Source organism: Saccopteryx leptura, chromosome 9 (genome assembly GCF_036850995.1).
Source record: "Saccopteryx leptura isolate mSacLep1 chromosome 9, mSacLep1_pri_phased_curated, whole genome shotgun sequence".
In the NCBI taxonomy this organism is placed as follows: Eukaryota; Metazoa; Chordata; class Mammalia; order Chiroptera; family Emballonuridae; genus Saccopteryx; species Saccopteryx leptura.
In genome coordinates, this window is record NC_089511.1 from 21,376,562 (window position 1) to 21,397,227 (window position 20,666).

The window sequence follows — 20,666 nt, forward strand, 5'->3', positions numbered from 1 at the left end:
TCCAAAACCAGCCACTGGGCTCGAGTCACGGTGCTGGCGGGGCCGGCTCCTGGCGGTTCTGAGGGGACTCGGCTTCCCTTGCGTTCTCAGGATCCGGGAGCCCACGTGTTCCTTGGCTGGTGACCCGTTTCTCACATCAGGCCACTTCTTTCTTCCAAGTCATATCTACTTTGATTCTTTTTTTTTTTTTCTCCAATTTTTTATTATTTTGACAGAGAGAGTCAGAGAGGGACAGATAGGGACAGATAGGAAGGGAGAGAGATGAGAAGCATCAAATCTTTGTTGCGGCTCCTTAGTTGTTCATTGATTGCTTTCTCATATGTGCCTTGACTGCGGGGCTACAGCAGAGCCAGTGACCCCTTGCTCAAGCCTGCAACCTTGGGCTCAAGCCAGTGACCATAGGGGTCATGTCTATGATCCCACGCTCAAGCCAGCGACCTCGGGGTTTTGAACCTGGGTCTTCCGCGTCCCAGTCCAACGCTCTATCCACTGCGCCATCGCTTGGTCAGACCTACTTTGATTCTTCTCATTTTCTGAGAGGCCCTTGCTAAAAATCAGACCCACCAGGACAGTCGTCTCTGACCCTTCACTCACCCCCATCTGCAAAGTCTTATGTTCCATGTAAGTGAACACAGTCACAGGTTGCAGATAGGTGGATACGTCGGGCGGCTATTGTGCAGTCCGCCATGGGTGGGTGCCATTGGCCAGGAAGGAGAGCCCCATGTAGACCTGGAGTCAGGTCGGGGCGGGGGGGGGGGCGTGAAAGCTAAATCGAGTAGCATCCTGAAGGCAGAGGCAGCTCAGCTGGTCTGGCAGAGGGTTCCTTGGGAATGAGGGAGGCTTCGGGGTGAAATTTGGTAGCTTTGCTCCTCCCAAAGTAATATGATTGGATTCTTGGTCAGCAGTGGCTTCAAAGTGTCGTTGAGAAGAGTGCTGCTCCAGGTGCCTGAGGTTGTAAGTGGCTCTGACATAGGGTTGTGATACTCAGCTTGAATGTGCTTTGCACTTGTTGAGCGAATGGCCGGCTTCCCTCGAAAGGTAGTATTTCCGTGGCGATGGGAGAGGCGGCCTCCGCAGGCCGGCATGGCAGGACTTGGCTTCTAGTCCTTGACGGACCTTACCTGGTGCCCCAGAATCTGTGTGAAAGTCCCTAGTCCCACCAAACTGAGTTGAAGGGCATCTTAATACTCTTTGCGTTATCACAGCATTATTGGGGAAAGGGGGGATAGCTTAAAACATGACAAAATCCACGCGGGGGTACTTGTGCCATTAAAATGTTCCGTGTTCACCAGAGAGTAGGACTGGATTTGAGGAGAGCCCCTGTGCTGCCTGGTGTGGCCGGGCCCACCGGGGCTCCTGAGGATGGACATGGTGTCTATCGGCCAAGTGGAGACTGCTGGCTGCCAGCTCAGTCCTTTTATGAGGTGTCCAGAGTCAGCTCCCCTGGGAGGAGGCGGCTGCGATGAGGTAACCTGGCTCCGCAGGTCAGCAGGGGAGGTAGTGCTCGGGGCGGTGTGCCCAGCGCTCTGATAATGCGGCGTTTTTGCTTTAATGCATCTTAAATGTGGATTATACTATTAATTACTGCTGGACAAAAAGGGATTAGTGCAGCTGGCCTGCTTTCCCTTCTGCACTTTACACTTCCCCTCTGCTAGGGAACGGCCACAGGGCAGTAGGTCTTCCTGTCATCTGTCTTTTGTTTTAGCAGCAGCTGAGGTGCTATAAAGCTCCTGTGCTCATCAAGACGGAGGAATGAACGGGCCCAGGTGCAGAGTCCTGAACTCTCTTTGTTACGTGGGTGCCGGGTGGAGGTGCGGCTCTCCTTCCCCAGAGCTGGGCGTTCTTCACCAGGCTCGGACACCAGGGTGTCTGTCTGGATGGCTCTTCCCCAGCAGGGAGAGTCGTCCTCTTAGCGATCCAGGGGCCTTGGTAAATGCTCCCTGCTCGTGGGGCTGTACCTCTATGGGTGCTGTCAATGGAAGTCCCAAGGTGCTGGGTCCCTTTATGAGTTTCTTAAATGGAAGGCTCTGATTTCTGCTGTTGCTGGCCTACTTGAGCCCCAGTGCCAGGACGGAGAGCTCAGGAGCCAGCCCTGAGCTAATACCTAGTAAGTGGAGACATTCCGAATCCTTCAGCTTTTTGGTACTGCCGCCTTATTCTTGCAGGAAACGGTATAGATTTTGAGCGAGACATGATTCCATTTTCTATTTTTCCCATATTCAGGCTGGTATACTCATCTTTCATCCATATGGGATGAATTTTGAAAAAATAGATGAGGCATTAAATAACATCTTACTAATACTCCCAGGAGTACATAACCGGGTAGTGTCTGCAACTACCCACAGCGTGATCTGTTGTGTGTTCAGCTTTCTGTTTACGGGCATCCTTCGCTGCACGGTAACAATATACAGAACCTCCCAGTTGCAGAAATTGGTAAGTGGGAAACAGATTTCTTCAATATACAGGGTGGGATGCACAGTTGAGAGTATGCAAAACACAGGTTATTCTTTTTTTTTTTTTTTTTGGTACTTTTCTGAAGCTGGAAACGGGGAGACAGTCAGACAGACACCCGCATGTGCCCAACTGGGATCCACCCGGCATGCCCACCAGGGGGCGATGCTCTGCCCATCTGGGGCGTCACTCTGTCGCGACCAGAGCCACTCTAGCGCCTGGGGCAGAGGCCAAGGAGCCATCCTCAGTGCCCGGGCCATCTTTTGCTCCAATGGAGCCTTGGCGGCGGGAGGGGAAGAGAGAGACAGAGAGGAAGGAGAGGGGGATGGGTGGAGAAGCAGATGGGCACCTCTCCTGTGTGCCCTGGCCGGGAATCGAACCCGGGACTTCTGCATGCCAGGCCGACGCTCTACCACTGAGCCACCAGCCAGGGCCAACACAGGTTATTCTTGTGTTGGGTTTATTGCCTAGTGTATCGTGTCCCCTCGGACAACTCTTCACCTCCTTTAGCCCCACCCTTACACACTGGAACACTGATTTGTGGAATTGGTATTCTCTTTTCCTTTTTAGTGGATATTGCAAAGTTGGTGCAAACGGATGGGACTGGACCGTGGCATAACACTTAGGAATCACACGTTAATTGAATTAACTTTGAACTGAAATTCATTCTAAGGTGTAATGAAGTCTGCAACAACCAGGAGGCGTGTCACGGAGGAAGGCTGGATAGGAAGTGAGGGAAACGGAACTCGGCCGTACGTTTCAAAATGGTAGCCTGGTTGAAACGGGACTAAAAAATTGTCTTTGGATCCTTCCTTTTCCTTAAAGCTTACAGAATGAAGGGTTCTATTATTTTTCTCCTCCCTAGTCTAGCCATAGATGTTGATCATTTTGGAGCCAAGTCTTGCTTAATGAAAGCAATCTTGAAGAAAGTATGGAAATTTACTTGGTTATATATATATGCTTAGACTATATCTGGGATGGTTTTATTCCATTTATCGAGAGATGGCTTTGCTTTTTGAATTAATTTTTAAAGAGGCAGTGGATGCCCATAATAAAAATTTCAGGAGGTACAGAGAGACTTCCTGTTCTTTCTCTTCCCGTGCAGCTCGCCGCCCAATCGCTAGGAGCCCCAGAACCACCTGCAGTTGTAGCGCATCTGTAAGGTGTGGGTGCACCATCATAGCATTATGTAAGCACGGTTTTTTTTCCACTATTGAAATACTAAGTTGTGCTTTCTGCTTAATTTCTTTTCCCTTTGCCAGAGTTCCTTATCTCTTTTCTGAGGTGGTTTTATGTTCTATAGAATACTAATATTAAAAATATGAATGATATCCAGTTACTTGAGAGTTAAAAAAATGTATATTCCTAAATCACTTGGGTCCAAGAGGAAAGGTGATTACTGTTATAGACTCATTAGGAAACATTGAGACTTTGTGTATCTAAATGTATGGGTCATTGCTAAAGTTATATTCAGGGGCACATTTATAGCTTTAAATTCTTTTTATTAAATAAGATAAAATGAAAATAAGTGAATTAAGTATTCAACTCAAAGTATGAATGAAACAAACCTAATATGATATAAGTGATATTAATGAATTAGAAAACAGACCAAAAAAATATTGAACTGATAAGTCCAAGAGTTATTTAAGGCCTTGGCTGGTTGGCTTAATGATAGAGTGTCAGTCCAGCATGTGGATGTCCTGGGTTCGACTTGTGGTCAGGGCACACAGGAGAAGCCATTATCTCCTTTTCCACCCCTCCTCCTCTCTCTCTCTGTCTCTCTCTCTTCATTTCCCACAGCCATGGCTCGATTGGTTCAAATGCATTGGCCCCAGGTGCTGAGGACGGCTCCGTGGAGCCTCCACCTTAGGCATTTAAAATAGCTCGGTTGCAAGCATGGCCCTGGATAGTATCACTGGGTGGATCCCAGTCTGGGCGCATGCAGGAGGCTGTTTCTATTTCCCCTCCTCTCATTTGGAAAAGAAGAAAAAGGAAAAAGAAAAAAAAATATTAAAAATATAAGCTATTTATTAAAAAAAAAGTGGAAATAGACCAGACCACTATCATGGAAAAGAGAAAATCCAAATGCACAAAACTAAAAGAGTTGATGTGATTAAAAAAAAAAAAAAAAAAAAGTAACAATTTTTAAATTATATTTGAAATAATTATTTTACAAGATCAAAACACCAAACTTTGAAAATCTCAGTGGACAGAGCTGTTGTAGGGAAATGACTCAGAAATCTGAAACTTTAAACCAGGAACTAGAGAAGAAACAACATTAAAAAAATAAAACTTCAAAAAAGGGATCTGGATACAAGCAGTGTAATGAATGAGTCCTTTTAAACTTTGAGGGATAAAATAATTGCCTGCTAAATAAACTGTTTCAAAGCCTAGAAAAAGACATAAAGCAGCTCAGCTGATTTTAGGAAGCTAACCCAGCTCTGGGAACCAACACCATTACGAAGAGGACACCAGGAGAAGGCTGAAGAGTGAGCTCAGGCATGAGTTTAGTTGCAGAAACGCCAACTAAAATAGTGGCAGATGGCATTCAGCAGTATTTGAAAAGACTCATGACCACATAGTGTTTATCTCAGAAATGTTGAGAAAGGCATAGCCTTAGAATATCTGTTCTTCACGACCTCACATAAGTAGAAGAACAAAGAAGCAAACTATAATATTTTACCAGACAAGGGCATTTTGGTAATTTTCTACTCTTATTTCTAATTTGCTTAGAATTTTTTAAAACCAAGCTCCAAAGTGATTACATTAATCCGACAGAGAAGCCAGTAGCCCCAACGGCTGAAGACTTACTGGTGAACCATGAGAGGCAGCGTAATAGAATTGTGAACAAAACAAAGATCGTCAGGGCACGCATTTCTTTTTCCTGTCTTATTTAATTGTCCAGAATGTATAAACCAAACTCCAGTAATGGTTAAAAGAAACAACAATAATTATTTGCAGATGTTATTGTCTTCCTAGAATACCCAAGACACATTGAAATTGAATTAAGTATACAGTTCAGTTACAAAGTAAAAATTCAAGAATCTTTAGCTTTCTCATCTACCAAGAAAACTTGTTTAGAAAATATTATAGAGACCGCTCAGTGGAATGAAATCAAATAGAAATATGCCTGGTGAAGGTAGCATTTCAAAGAAGTGAGAGGAATAGGCGTTATGCTAAACACTTTTTTTGTGAATTTACTTAATCCACACAAGAACTGTACGAGGTGGACATAGATAGTCCCAGTTGCTGGTGTTTGGAGAGTTTAAGTAACTTGCACAAAGTCACCCAGACTTGAACACTGATCCAATTGACAATAGAAGCAATGGCTTCTATCATTGTACTTTCTTGCCTATACAATATTGTACATTATGCAATTATACAGTAAATGGTTGTAGGGTAGTTAGATAACCAAGTAGGGAAAAAATTAAGGTAGAGTCATTCCTCACAGTATATGTCATCATAAATTATAGGTGAATTAGAGAGGTAAAGGTAAAACTGAAATCACAAATGTGCTAGAACACATTTGGGGACCCGTCCGTGGGCCATTTGGTACCAGTCCGCAGAGAAAGAATAAATAACTTACATTATTTCTGTTTTATTTATATTTAAGTCTGAATGATGTTTTATTTTTTTTTAAATGACCAGATTCCCTCTGTTACATCCGTTTAAGACTCACTCTTGACGCTTGTCTCGGTCACGTGATACATTTATCCGTCCCACCCTAAAGGCCGGTCTGTGAAAATATTTTCTGACATTAAACTGGCATGTGGCCCAAAAAAGGTTGGGGACCACTGTGCTAGAAGGAACTATAGGTTAATAATGTGAATATGGGGCAGAATGGGACCTAATTCATCCAGTGAAAACAATAGAAAAGACTGATTTATTACATTTTAAAAAATTTAATATGCTTGGCACTAATAGCAAAATTTAAAGGCATGTAACAAACTGGGAAAAAATGCTGATAAACACATAATTGACAGAGATTGTCCTAAATATCCTTAATATATAAAGAGCTCTTAAAAATCAATAACAAACAGCAGAAAAATGAGTGAGCAATACAAATGGGCAACTCATGAAGAATACATTTTGACTGCCCATTTGAAGAAACAACTGATAGCTCTCTGTTTTAACTTACTTGGTTACTAGTGAGGTTGAGCTTTATTTTCAACCAAGATTAAAAAAAAAATACAGTAAATACCCTACTATGGTGAGAGAGTAGAAAAATAGAGCTCCCTTTCTGGAACATAGTTTGTGAGTGTGTGTCAAGCTTTAAACCGTTTGATTTTTTCTTTTACTTTCTTTTTTTAAATTCATTTTAGATAGGAGAGGAGAGAGAGGGAGAGAGAGAGAGAAAAAAAAAAAGAAAGAGGGGAGGAACAGGAAGCATCAACTCCCATATGTGCCTTGACCAGACAAGTGCAGGGTTTTGAACTGGCGACCTCAGCATTTCAGGTCGACGCTTTATCTACTGCGCCACCACAGACAGGTCAGGCCTAAGCTTTAAAATAGGGTTTATTTAAGTATTATATATAGCTTGTCCTACCACGGATTTCCGATTATCGTCACTGTTCTCTTTTTTACCATAATCTATGTTGACACACTGTATAAAACTTAAACGTATCATCCTTGACTGTCTCATCTGCTAGAATAGAAGCTTTGCAAGGGCAGGGGATACCTTTGCATTTTCACTACTTTATCCCTAATGTCTACAACAGGGTTGGTGACCCAACCTCTTGGTTTCTAGTCAAGAAATTATCAGTCACACATAAGACATTTATAAATAAGTATTTTCATTACAGACGTTTGTAATAGCTAAAAATAGCAACCATACAAATACCTCACAGGGGATTAATTTAAACTGTGGTTCACCCATATGGCAGATTCTTACATGGCTTTTCAAAAACTCCCATCTCATGGTTATGGATGTGGAAAAATGGAGACGTTAAACTCCATGAAAGGAGGTTGTGTGTACTATAGGACTTCAGTTTATTTTTAAAAACGTGTATAAAGTGAGAAGCTAAAGGAGTCCTGTAACAGAATATTATCTGAGGGGTTATTTCCAGGTGGTGTAAGTACAGGCTACTTTTAATCCTTTATTTTCTGAACTTTGCTATCTATTTCTTTTATAACGAAGTACGTATGTCTAACAATGAGAATATAGAATCACTTGGACAGCACTTGTCTGTGGCTATGTCTGGAAGACTTTTGGAGATTATTCAGTCTTGTGAATTAGCCAGAGCCTAATTAAAAAAAAAAAAAATCAGCAAGAAGGCTTCACAAAAATGTCCTTAGGCTACTTAGTCTTAATTATTTATGATCTTTACTGTAAGTGTCTAGAGTATGTGTTTGTAAAAATAATGGAAGTCTTAGTCAGTGGATGTACGAGCTTGTGGAGTCGCCCAGGGGATGCAAGAACACCTCTGCAGAGTTTAGCTTTCTTGATGGAAATGTTGTATCATCCTCCTGATAATGTCATAGAAGGTCAAAGGAAATTTAGACTGCACCTCAGCATGAGAGTGAGGATTTTCAACTCTCACGTTAATCAAGGGACAAGCTATTTACCTGTGGTGGCCCGTCGCTATGCAGAACTATGGGGCACAGGTGTAAGAGAAAAGTGCCGACCTGGGAAATGTTAAGGGCGGGGGGAACCAGCCGCCACAGAACATTCACCGCCGTGTGCCAAGGGAGCAGATGAGAGTCACAGATGGAATTTTTCTGGCCAGCACATTAGAAATATGTTCAGCCTGTTTGGGCTTGAAATTTCCCAGGTCCCCAGGGAGTCACCTGTCGTCTTGGCTAGGATTTGAGCTCCCTCTTGAAGGGAGCATCTACTACTTTATGACTGAAGGTCTCCATGTCTTAGACCATCATCTTCTCTTACTCTTCTTTCAGCTCTGAAGGAATCCAATGTCCTTTTGTTCTAAAGCATGTACTTTAGGGGTACCTGTGTGCATCTGTGGTGATGGATAGGCCCAGTGTGTATTGTCACTTCATAGCTACATGGACCAGAATGTGAGCTGGATAGCTCAAGTCCCAAGGTGAAGGGGAAACAGCTATATAAGGGACCAGTCTGGCCTGAGAATCCAGCTCAGATCTTCTCTTTTTCATTTGTAAGATAGAGGCATGTATTAGTTAGCTATTGCTGCATAACAAATTACCCGTAAACTTAGTGACTTAAAACAACAAACATTATCTCCCTGTTTCTGTGGGTCAGGAATCTGCTGTGGCTTAGCTGCATCCTCCACCTCAAGATGTCTCGTGAGGCTGCACTGACCGACTAGCCTGGGCTGCAGTCCCCTCTGAAGGCTCCACTGGGCAGACACCCACCTGAGTTTATTCATGTGATTGCTGGCGGGATTCCGTTCCTAGAGGCCTGTTGGATGGAGGGCCTCTCTTCCTTGTTGGCTGGAGGCTGTTGTCAGTTTCTTGCCACAGGGCCCTCTCCTTCGAGCAGTGTGCAACCTGGCACTTGGCTTCCATGAGGGAGAGTGAGGATTGTGCAGAAGACAGAAACTACAGCCTCTTTGTAACCAAAGTGACCTGTTCTATTTGTAGACTGTTGGTTAGAAGTGAGTCACTGTGCACAACCCACACTGAAGGGGAGGGGATTGCACCAGGAAGTGGATGCCAGGAGGTGGGACGAGAGGGGACTGCCCACCCGGTTCTAAGGGCCGAGGGAGGTGGTGGTTTGTTCCAGTGTCAGGAGATACTCAGTGTTGGCGCCTACCCCCAGCTCTGCTCCTGGTTGAAAAGCTGCCTTTCGTGAGGATAGTCTGTGAATTTCAGTGGCGAGTCCAGGAGCGGGTTGGAATGTGGGGCAGGGGTCTCCTCGCACGATCGAATGTCCATCTCCTATTTCTTACACCTAAGCCCTTGAAGTGTCTGTGGGCCAGTCTGCGAGACCCACAAATCCTCACCCTGTGTCTGCTGGGTGTGGCAGGTCTAGTGTAATTTGAGAGGGAAATGGGTTTTTGGCTGAAGCAAACGTGCAGTGAGTGTTTCCATGGGTTAGGCAGCTATTCAGGGAAACGCCCGGGAGCTCTCTCAGAGCCTGTGGGCTGAAACAGAACAGCCCCTGAAGTTGCCCCTTTTTGTATCTGAATGCCACCAACTATGAAGTTGAAGAGGCCTGCCTGGCACAGTGTCTGGTTGGGGACACTCCAGTGGTCGAGCTGGGTGCCAGACATTGCCACAGCCCTCGGAAATGAGTAAGAAAAAAATTTAAAGCAGAGAGAGACCTCCTCCTAGAACAAGCTGAGCTTTGTGCAGAACAGACTCCAAATATGAAAAGACCATTGTTCCCGGATGGCTTTTTAATTAATGCTCACCGCTCACGCCCATCAGCTCGCCAAGAAGAGCCGCCTCCTTCCTTCCTCTCCCCAAATGCTCTTCAGCCCGCTGCTCTGCCCCATTGCCTTGGGAACAGGTCGAGGGGCCCCCAGGGGCGGGATGCTGCGGACAGGGTGGACCGATGGGCCCCTCCTCCTGCTCCTCCTGGCGTGCTGAGTGGCGGAGCCCTCCACCTGTTGGAGAGCAGCCCTCTGCACTTCCAGGTTCAGGAGCCAGGCCTGTCCCCTGGGGGCTCCTGGAATGAATCCCAGCCTCAGCCGGTTCCTGTCCTTTCTCCCAAGCTCTGTGCACACCTTCTTCTGCCTGCAGCCAGAACAGCCAGCCAGAAACGAGCTGTTCCCTGTGTGTTTCAGATTCCCCAGGTTGTACTGCTCTTAGAGCTGCGTCCAGATAGATAAGTTAAGGAATTTTTTTTTTTTTAAACTTTCCATTGTCATGTTCCAGATCAAATTCTACCCTCTTCTGTATTGGGCCTTCCTCTGCAGGAAGCGGGGCTAAGTGAGGAGTTGCTGCAGGGACGGGGTGTCTGGTGGGCTCAGCGGGACCCCACGCTGCCCTGCCCTGGCGCTGGGAGGCGTGCTGTTCCAGACCTGACTTGCACTGTGCTCACTGTCCTTGCAGAGCGGGGGTCCTGTTGGGCTCAGCATCCAGGGCAGACACGTCATCTCTGAGGTGTGGTACTTAGATCTGACGTGTGGTGCTTAGATCTGAGGTGTGGTCCTTTTAGAAACTTGGTGCCCCTCCTGCACAAATCTAGACTGAGCCTACAGTTTTCTGGTTAACAGTTACTGAGAACCCTGTCTCAACAATTTATCTTATGTAAAAAAAAAAAAAAAAATTTCTGTTTTTAGCAACTCCCAAATCTGTGGATTTGCCCAATGTCTGTTTGTGCCTTACGATTCAACGGGCAGTTGATGATTCTGTGTAATTTTGTGTATATAGCGTATGGATATCTTGTTGAGACCAGGGTAAAAATAATTCAGTATGATTTATTTTGAGTTCGAAATGGAGTCTGCCATAAAACACACCAACCCAGAGACATTTATGCAGCCACCACAGAGTTAACTACGTGTCGTCATGAATATGATGGAAGTTACAGGGTTGTGAGGGTTTTAAACTAAGAAACCCTGAGGGTCTATAGCTATAGCTGAATGGTGGGCAGGCCCCAGAAAGAATATCTGATTGACCAGATAAGTTGTCCACGACTCCTTGAAAATGTGTTCACTCCAGACCCCGCCAGCTTAACTTCTTGACATGTCACCCAAATATAATTGCAAGTGCCGTGGGAAAGAATCTTGAGAAGGGGCGAGTTCTGTGAAGTCGAAGAGTGGGAAAGACAGGCATGAATTATTACGGCGAGGCCTGATTAGAGAGTTATGTTTTAGGTTCTCATCAGCAGAGGAGGTCGGCAAGTTGTCAGCTGGCTGGAATTTGGTAGCCACGAACACTGGCTATACCGAACGCTTGAAATGTGGCGGGTCCTCATGGAGCCCTGCTGTGAGCCGAATGCACAGCAGCTTTCCAAGGCTTAGTATGAAAATGGGGGAGAGGCCTTAATAAAATTTAGCTAGATTACATTTGAAATATTTTTTTAGACATACTGGGTTAAAGAAGAGCTATTTTAATTCATTTCACCTGTTCCTTCCTCCCTCCTGCCCCTTCCCCCTCCATTTTTTTTAAAAACATGGCTACTAGGAAATTTAGCATGACCTGGGTGGCTCCCATTTTAGAGGAAGGATTTAGCTCAAGGAGGTTCTTTTTTTTCTTTTTTTTTTGTATTTTTCTGAAGCTGGAAACGGGGAGAGACAGTCAGACAGACTCCCGCATGCGCCCGACCGGGATCCACCCAGCACGCCCACCAGGGGCGATGCTCTGCCCACCAGGGGGCGATGCTCTGCCCCTCCAGGGCATCGCTCTGCCACGACCAGAGCCATCCCCAGCACCCGGGCCATCTTTGCTCCAATGGAGCCTTGGCTGCGGGAGGGGAAGAGAGAGAGAGGAAGGGGGGGAGGGGTGGAGAAGCAAATGGGCGCTTCTCCTGTGTGCCCTGGCCGGGAATCGAACCCGGGTCCCCCGCACGCCAGGCTGACGCTCTACCGCTGAGCCAACCGGCCAGGGCCTCAAGGAGGTTCTGAACAAGGGAGATGCAAAGCCGTGCTGGTTATGGTTCTCGGTCAGTGAACTTCGTGGAAAGTGGAAATGTGGCTCCCGTGGGGAGTAACGGTGAAGAACGCCCTGGGAGACGGTCTGTGTTTGCTTTCTGGATTCACCCACTTTAGAGAGAAATTTATCAGCTGGCGTTCCTCCGGCCGTAGCCGGACTTGAACGCGATGAGCAGATGCGCTGGCCAGGAGGATGCGTCGCCACACATAGCTGGGGAGGCCCGAGTGCCAGGAAGGGATGTGCAGGGTGGTGGGGCCCAGCCGTGGGGGGAGGAGGGTTTCTCAAGAGCTGGAGCAACCCTCCAGGGGAAAGAAAGGCCTCTTGCCCAATGGCCAGACCTTTAAGGGAAGGTGGCTATTGCTCAAATGGATCTCCGGACCCTCTGAATCCAATCATTCCAGTGTCACAGGCCCACGGGCAAGACAGCACCGTTTAATTCTTCAGTGGGATTAAAATCTTACCCCACAGTGATCGAGGGGAGCGAGCGTGGGTTCCCATAGGACCTGTTTGTGCCTCTGCAGAAAGCAAAGCGAGATTTCTGATTCTTCCTTCCTTGCTCAGGATGGGCTGGGAGTAGGGCCCAGTGGTTCTCTTTCAAGAGCCTCCAGGTCTTGCTGTCCAGCCCAGAGAGAGGCGGGGAGGCCGCAGAGAATGCCCAGCCTCGCGATTGGCTTTTACCAGCTCCAGGGTCAAGGGTTCACCCATTGTCAGTAGTAATATCTAGTGGGCTGGCAAGTCAAGATTGATCTTAAGCTGCTTTCAAGTTTGTCTTTCTTGTGATTCTGCATCCAGAGTACTGGTCAAACCAGTCCGTATCTGGCTGATTATCAATAAAGTAAACTTAGCTTGGTGGCCAGAAGCAGTCCCTAGCATCTGGCGGCTTACGTTTTACCAGGTGAAACTGCCACAGTGAGTGGGGTTTGCCTTTCACACAGGATGGTGCCTCGAACCGCGAGAATTCGGGCCATTTTGGCCCCGAGAGGGAACCCAAAGCCTCACCCCTCTTGTGGGCTCACAGCCAGTTAGGAATCTTGTCACAAGGTCAGTCTCTTTTTGTAGGGAGCTGATGGATAGTTGGTAACATACTGGGTACTTGAGAGTGAACAGGTGACTGTGGGTTGCTGACTCCACCCCTTTATCGAGAATCTGCTCGGTGCGGGTTGGTGATGTGTGCACACGGATTTACAGAAGATAAAAGGCCACAGCCCTTGCCCGTAAGGAAACCACGTCTAGTTGGACTAGTAATTGTCCACACAGAGTTACCTACGTTTAGGGGCTTAGGAGGCATAGAACAACCTATGAATCAGTATTCACAGTTATGAGGAAGTCAAGGAGATAGCACAGTGTGCCTCTTGTACAGAAAATGAAGAAATTATGAGCTTAAGGGCTTTGGCTGCTGGAAATATCCCAACGTTTATTTGCGTTTTCACTTTGCACTGTGCTCGTATGTACTCATTGAACCCTCTCAACAATCTCAGGGGTCATTTGGGCAGACCAAGACTTTCCCCGTGTTGATGGTGAGTTGTCACGTCCCTGTGAAGTTATGTGATTCACCCAAGGCCGCGCAGCTGGGCATAGTGTGGGCTTTGCTGCTTGTGTTGCTGCACATCACACCACATGTTTCTGCAGAAGCTTGGAGAGCTCTGAAGACTGACAGACAGCCTTTGTGTGTTTCATATTGGAGGAGTTTGGGGGCTGGCCTTGGGGAGAAGACTGTGACAGCTGTCGTTGTGGATGTGATTGGAAGGACAAAAAAGGTGTCCATCAGAGAGGTTTGTGCCAGCAGTTTAATTTCCTTTATTTCAGGACTGGAAGTTATTTAAATTACTTTATAGACTTCCTGTTTCCTTGCAAGAGCTCATTAAGTCCAGGCTGAATTGTGGCATTGCCATAAAGGAGCGCCTGGGCCTGCAGTTCCCATTCCATCCTCTAGGGCACCTCGAATGGAGAAGTACTTGCTGAGAATGGAGGAGAAGTGTGTCTGGTGACCCTTTTAACAGAAGTCCAGTTATGACTTGACATTTATGGTCTTCCTCAAGGATGAAGAATTACTCAGCGCACTGAACTGTGTAAGACTCTGTGGGCTTTTCTGGATTCATTAATATCAGCCTTGTGTAATGGAAAGAGCTACGGGCACAACTCCTCTGACCATGGGACTGGGAACCCTGCCTACATTTTGGTGATCAGAGTGCAGCCTCGCACTCGATGTGACGTTAGAAGCTGATGGGTGCACAGTCAAGGCTGTGTGAAGGATTTCCCCAGTGAGTAGGACACGTTTGGTGTAAGTGTGGATTACCTTAACCCTCTCTGTTACTCGATGAGAAGGTTTTCAGACAGGGATTCCAGAATTGCACTACAGCCTTTGAACCCTGCTCAGAGGCATTTCTGGAAGTGATGTGTGTTTGACTAGATGGTTTAACTTTAAACTGGCCAAGAATATAGTGTTAGGTGACCTGGATAAACCCCGCCCCTGTGCACCTGTCCTTGTTCCGTCCTGGGGGGAGGGGGGGGACCTTCCCCTGCATTCACGGCTGAGTTTGTTGCGGAGTGCTAATGAGAGACAGCAGCAACAGCAAGTGGGTGTGGGTACGAGGAGGGAACAGACGTGGTGTCAACATCAAGACGCGTCGCTGGCTTCCCGTGGACTCGGGAGGCCATGCGGCTTGTTTGCCATCCACCTGGGGAAGGAGAGAGGAGGTAGGAAGTGGGTAGGCTGCCACATGCCTTCCTTGACTCAATGACTTTGTATTCCTTGGTTTGACGTCATGGTACACGCTACATGTCCCTTTGGTACTCCGTCTCAGCGGGCCCCGAAAGTCTTGGAGGAGTCCCACACCTGGGAGTTGGGGAGGGGCATCATTCCTTACTAACGGGCAGATAAGAATCTTACTCAAGGCGGAGGCAATACAGCAACTTACACATCACCCGCGTCAGACGTGCGTGTCCAAGGGAAGGCTTAAGTCCTTCAATATTCATTTACAGTGTCAACGTCGGTCATTTCCTCATCAAGAATTCGAAAATAATAAAGATGACCTGGTAGGCAAAATTCACTGGTGTTCCTAAAAGCTTTTGATAAGGTCCCTCATAAAAGATTGAGAGAACAAAACCACAGTGTGGCGCGAAGTCTTTGTTGTGGATTAGAAAGTGATTAAGTGATAGGGAGTGGAAGAAGGCTGGTGGTGGAGACCCACGGCTCATAGCGGGGAGAGGTTAATAGAGAGGGGTGTCTGAGGAGTCTATCTGGGGCCGGAGTTATTCAAGTTATTAAAGTTATTAATTGTTTGGGGGAAGGAAGTGGAGAGTGAATCTGTGCACTCCGGCTGCTGTCGTGTGTGGTCCCTCCCCCCCCCGCCCCATTACCCGTTACTGTCACTGGATTCAGCCTGGAGAGCCTGTGCAGCCTCCAGTGCACGGAGGTGGCCACGGGGCAGCACGGTGGCAGACGGAGCACGTGTGAGGAAGCCCACCACGCACCTCAGATTGGCAACACGTCTGCTCCACGCGAGGAAGATCCAGTGGCCCCTGGACTCGCTGCCCCTGTGGAGGAAAGAGAGTCAGGAGTTACAGGGGCAGCAGCAGTTCAGCGAAGCGGCCTCTCCTAGGACAGAGCAGCTGGAGGAGATGGGGCCGGCGTGGTGCTGGGAAGGAGAGGATTTCTTCAGGAAGGACGAGGCCTGCCGCTGGGCTGCGGGCCGTCTTCCTGACCTCTGCGGGAAGGGCGGGGGGGACGGTGCTTCGACGTCCTGACCCCATTTCCTTCCGTGCAGTTGTGTTGACTTTTAGAATCACGGCGAGGGCAGTCTACTGTCCGAGGCAGGGCTCGCCTCTCTGTTTCGCTCCGCGGGCCTCCCGCGTTACTCTGAGACACGACACATACGTGTGTGCAGGCTGCTAGGATAGAGGGGGCCTGTTGGACGGATCTGTTTGAATGACCGAATCGTCGCAGCAGATTTAGATCCCTCAGGGTAGAGCCCACGGCGAGCACACGGCATCTTGAATTTTCTGAGTTTGAAGTGGGACGTCTCAGTTGTTTGGGGCGGGGAGTGGTTTTGAGGTGAGCGGAACGATGATGGTGTCCTGGGTGGGTGGCGGGGGATGTGACCGAGCCAACAGTGGCTCTGTCATTGCTCAGCCTCCCTTTCTGCCTTTTTTTTTTTTTTTTTTGCTGCCTCTCTAAGGCTAACAGCCTTGCTCTTTCTGCGGCTGAAATGAAAGTTTCTTGCGCATGGCCATCTATCTGCCTTGAGCGCGGGTACTTGCCTAGATGGGCTCTTCCGGACTGGCCGTGGGTTTCTTTCTTAGCCCCTCGCCTTTACTTACTAATTTCCTTTTGTAGCTGTCTGTCTCCTTACCCAGGTCCCACTTTAATTAAGTCCTGGAAAAGTGCTGGCCTCCCTCAGAAATGTTGCTGAGTCCCTCCTTTTGGCTGTGAGCAGATGCCTCTGTGTGGGTTGGGGTCCCCAGCGGGGCCCCCCTGGGGAATTTTTGCAATCTTGGTCCAGCGTAGTTAGAAGCTGCAATTACTACTTGGTCGCTAATTACCCGGCCTAACATTAGATCAGTTTACAGAGGGAGCTTGGAGCCTGTCAGCAAAGGTCAGCCTGAGGTCCTCTCACTGAACAGCCCTCTTGTGATAGCTGTACGAGGAAAAAGGCATTATTAACAGGGGGGAAGGCTGGGCGCTGGCTCCGGGCTGCAGGGTCCTTGCTGGGGGGATGGGAGAGGCAGAAGTGCTATTGATGACTAAAGGGGTCATGGCAGCTGATAACCCTCCTCACACACACAGCCGTTCTCAGAGAGCCTGGAGGGAGGCGATGCCCTTTCATTGAGAGGCTGGGGTGTAGAGAGGGTGAGATAGACACACAGAGGAAACCCGGGACGTGTGGGCTGGTGACTCAATGAATGGCTGGCTCTGTCAGAGAGACAGTTTAGCCACCGCCTCTGAGAGGGGAGGGGAGGGGAGGCGGGACCTCGGAGGGAGCTCCCCAAACTTGTTGTACCCCCCTTTTTTTTTTTTTACAACCTGTGGTGTATTTGCTCATCTTTTTCTTCCTTTTCCTGGGCTTCCCTGTTGAAAACCATGAATGCCTATTCTAGCATCATCTCAAACAGCTGATAATCTGAGACATCTCAGGTTTGGGCTGGTTGGGTTTGCTGAAATGAACGTGAAACAGTTGAGCAAGGTTTGGATTTCAAATGTTCACCCGTCCCTTACAGTCAACTAACTCGTGGCCAGTGGGTGCTTGTAGGGCATGCTGGGAAATAATGGTGGAAAAGACGCCAGCTGGAAGCATGAGGCCTGGGCTGCAAGCCCAGCCTGCCGGTCTCATGGGAGGTGTGACTGGGGGTGCGTCTCCCCGCCTCTCTGAGCCTGAAACACGGGAATGGGGTTTCCGCTAGATTTTATGCAAATGAAATGTTTCTGTGTGTGTGTGTGTGTGTGTGTGTGTGTGTGTGTGTAAACATTAACAGCTAACACGTATTAAGCATCTACTGTGCTAAATACTTCACGGTCTTGTTAATCCTTACAACCATATGGGGCAAATATAATCTCTGTATCTACACCCATTACATGTATAGTGAACCCAAAGTAGGTTAACAACTTGCAGCTTTTAAATGGCCTCCCTCCCGTGCTGAGAGGCTAGCCCAGGGCACGCTGTGTGTGTAGTTTGTTGTTATGGACCCACTTCAAGGTGTTAGTTTAGTGCTTTCTTCCAGATCTGCCTTTTTTTTTTTTTTTTGGTGCAGTGTTAGAAAAAACTCGCCTGAAGTGGGAAAGACTTAGGGGGCAGAGGGGAGTGTTGGGCTCTTCCCAGATGGGTCTCCCCTTTCCCTCAGCAGCTGCAGCATGGCCCTGAGCGCTCACTTCCTGTCATCCCTTCGGCCCTTCCCTGGTTGGGACAGGCCTGGACGTCACCATAGCTCCCCCCACCCCCCACCCCTTCCAATCAGGGTAAGATCAGTATGCGGCTGATGGGGGCCTGGAAGGCAGGGGTACGATGTGTGACATTGATAAAGTTCTTGCAGCCTGAGCTTTGGAGCAGTTTCAGGACTCCCTGTTTGATCTCGCAGATAACACGGTATCTCCTGCGCCATCGAGAGGCTCTGGCCCTGCACGGCCCAGGGAGAGACGCCGTCATCCTTGACCCTCCGAAATGGCCGAGGGACAGACAGCGTGAGGAGGCTTCTCTGCCTTGCCTGCCTCTCGGTCATCGGAGGTGGGGCCACCGTGCCCACACGGTGGTGGTTAGGGAGGTGTGCCGAGTCTGAAACGGCCCCAGACCTAGTCCTTGCTGATTTGCGTAACAGAACTCTCTGGTTATTTTATAAATTAGGAAAGTTGGGCCGAGCAGCCCAGAGAATGGAAGGAGGAGGTTTGGAGGTAGACTCCCAATTCCTTTTCTTTCCCCTGAGCCAGAGAAGCCTGTGCGTGGGACATGCTTCCCAAAACTATCTTCCCGAACTTCCACCCCCTGGGCGCTGACTAACACTACTTCCCCTCCTATAACTTCACCTTCTGGTAATTAACATATAATTTGATACCTGGAGATTTGTGCTGGGTGGAGCTGGAAAGAATTACTCAGCTCTTAGCAATTCAGACTCCTGGGTTGTAGAGCTCTCTCTGCTGCGTCCTGGGTCTCCTGTTACTGCTCCCTTGTTTGGCCAATATCCTAGCTACTTCTGTCCAGTGAGGATGAGTGAAATAATGATACAGTATGTTTGTATCGTTTAAACAGCTGAAGGATTGTTGACTTTTACAGGTCCTCTGCCTGCTTCTCTAGTTCTCTGTTCTTAGCTCTCCGATTGGCTGGTAGGATTTGATGGTGTCCTAGTTTATTTCACTTCCTGCCTCTTTAAGTCAGAGCCGTTGGTTGGTATTTATTTTTTTTAATTCAGTAAGTAATTAGCAGGGAAGAGTAAAAAGGAAAAATTAGGACGATTTTGCAATTTAAATTTGTTAGTGTATGCTGATGGTTACGAGTTTTGTTAAAGAAATTAGGTGTTGTGTTGATACACGTATTCATGTGGTGGGATCCTAGTTCTTATCCTATGTGATACCTCCTCATTTAAAGATGTAAAAGGCTAGATGAACTCTGACCCAGAGCTCACAATCAGCAGAGCCGAAAGCCAATGAGGATATCTTGAAAATAAATCGGAATGTCCGCATGTTTTGAAAGAGGACATTAAGAGCAGTTCAGATGGAAAATTGTGTGTGAGGTGAACTCAGAGGAAGAAAGAGAGTGAATCCCTTGAGCAGCGATGGTAAATGGGTTCTGACTTGCAGACTGACTCGCGGTGGTCGCAGCTTCCCGATCCGGTGGATTGAGCCGGATCCACAGCGCCGGTCCAGGTCGAGCATGCCTGCAGCCGCTGGCTGCCGGGCAGGTAGGAGCGGGGCACGCGCTGGCTGTTCCCTGCCGTGGCTTTTGCTTGTGCTTTCAGGGTTTGAGAACTTGACTTTGGAAAGCTTCTAAATTTGTTCCTAGTGGGTTGATTTATTTTGTTGAGGTCAAATTAGAGCTAATGGCCCTAATGGTTTACAGTGCTCCTAAGTGGTTCTTAGCACTTAGGCGGGGTTGGCTGGCCATTGTGGGCGTGTTTCCAAGTGTGGACCATAGCATTCTGAGGGTGTGCAGATATATATTTTGTTGTTGTTGTTGAAGTTGTTGAGAATACAACTTACATGTGTGAGGTAGGGGAAAAGGTAACAGCAGAATTAGTCACATTTAACATTCAACTTTCTCCTGTTATCAAGTATCAAGCCAGGGGTGTGTTTGTTCACACGGGTTCCGTAGGCATCTGGTGAGTAAGCCGGGCAGCCCAGCTGGGCGCTTTGAAGTTGGTGATCATCGTCTGCTGCTTTGCCTAGGAGTGTGCTGTTCACGAAATGCAGCGGCGGGGAAGCCTCAGGTTTCCTCCGACTGGTCCTGGTTGCCAAGTAGCTCCTGTAGGAGCAGGTAACCAGGTTAGACTAATCTCAGTGCATGCCTTCCAGCCATGCTGTGGTATCTGTAAGTTCATGGCAAGGTCTTTGGCAAGGGGATTACACTCTACAAAAAAAAAAAAAAAAAAAAAACCAAAAAAAAAAAACCACCTGGCTCCAGTCTCCTGATTTCTGTGTGATTGGGAGTAGACAGAGCAGACAGGTGTCTACAGAGGAGCAGCATGTCTCTACTGGTCCACAGAACCAAAGCGCACATATGTACGCCCGGGCGGGCGCAGTGGGGCAGTGACCCCCAGGGCTTCGGGGTGCAGCTGACGGGAGAGCCACGGGAGGACAGGGAATCTGCTCCATCCACCGAGGCGGTGGTGCAAGGTAAAGGTGTGGGTGAACCGTTTCCCCATGTTTGGATGGGGCGGGGGCGGGGAGACGCCGTCTCCACAGCATCTTTCCTTGGCCCGTCAGTTCTCAGAGGAGTGCTCCCTGGGCTGCCAATGTAGTTTTGGAGGCCACGTCCAGTCGGATTCCTTGTGGGTGAAATCCTATTGGTCAGTTGTGGACTGAGCGTAGAGCTATGGAGGATTTGAGTGAGGAATGGGGGCTTTTTTTCCTTCTCCTTGCTTAATAGAATGGCTACTTGGGTTCTCAAAAACCCGGGTTTCTTTTTTTCCCTCCTGTACGCTCTGAAAACATACATTCAGTATATTTGCATGCTTTGCAGGCTTGGAGCTACTTTGCTTATTCTCAGGACCCAATG

At 48.0% G+C, this 20,666-nt stretch overlaps 1 protein-coding gene and 1 non-coding gene across 4 annotated transcripts in view; one reads left to right on the top strand and one right to left on the bottom strand.

The window, feature by feature from the left end:
- The window catches only part of ZFHX3 (zinc finger homeobox 3), a 257,518-nt gene that overhangs the window by 42,722 nt on the left and 194,130 nt on the right, over nucleotides 1–20,666 (top strand). The window lies entirely within an intron of this gene.
- Nucleotides 2,811–2,885, bottom strand: TRNAA-GGC (transfer RNA alanine (anticodon GGC)). Its single transcript has one exon. It is a non-coding gene; the product is annotated as a tRNA-Ala (tRNA).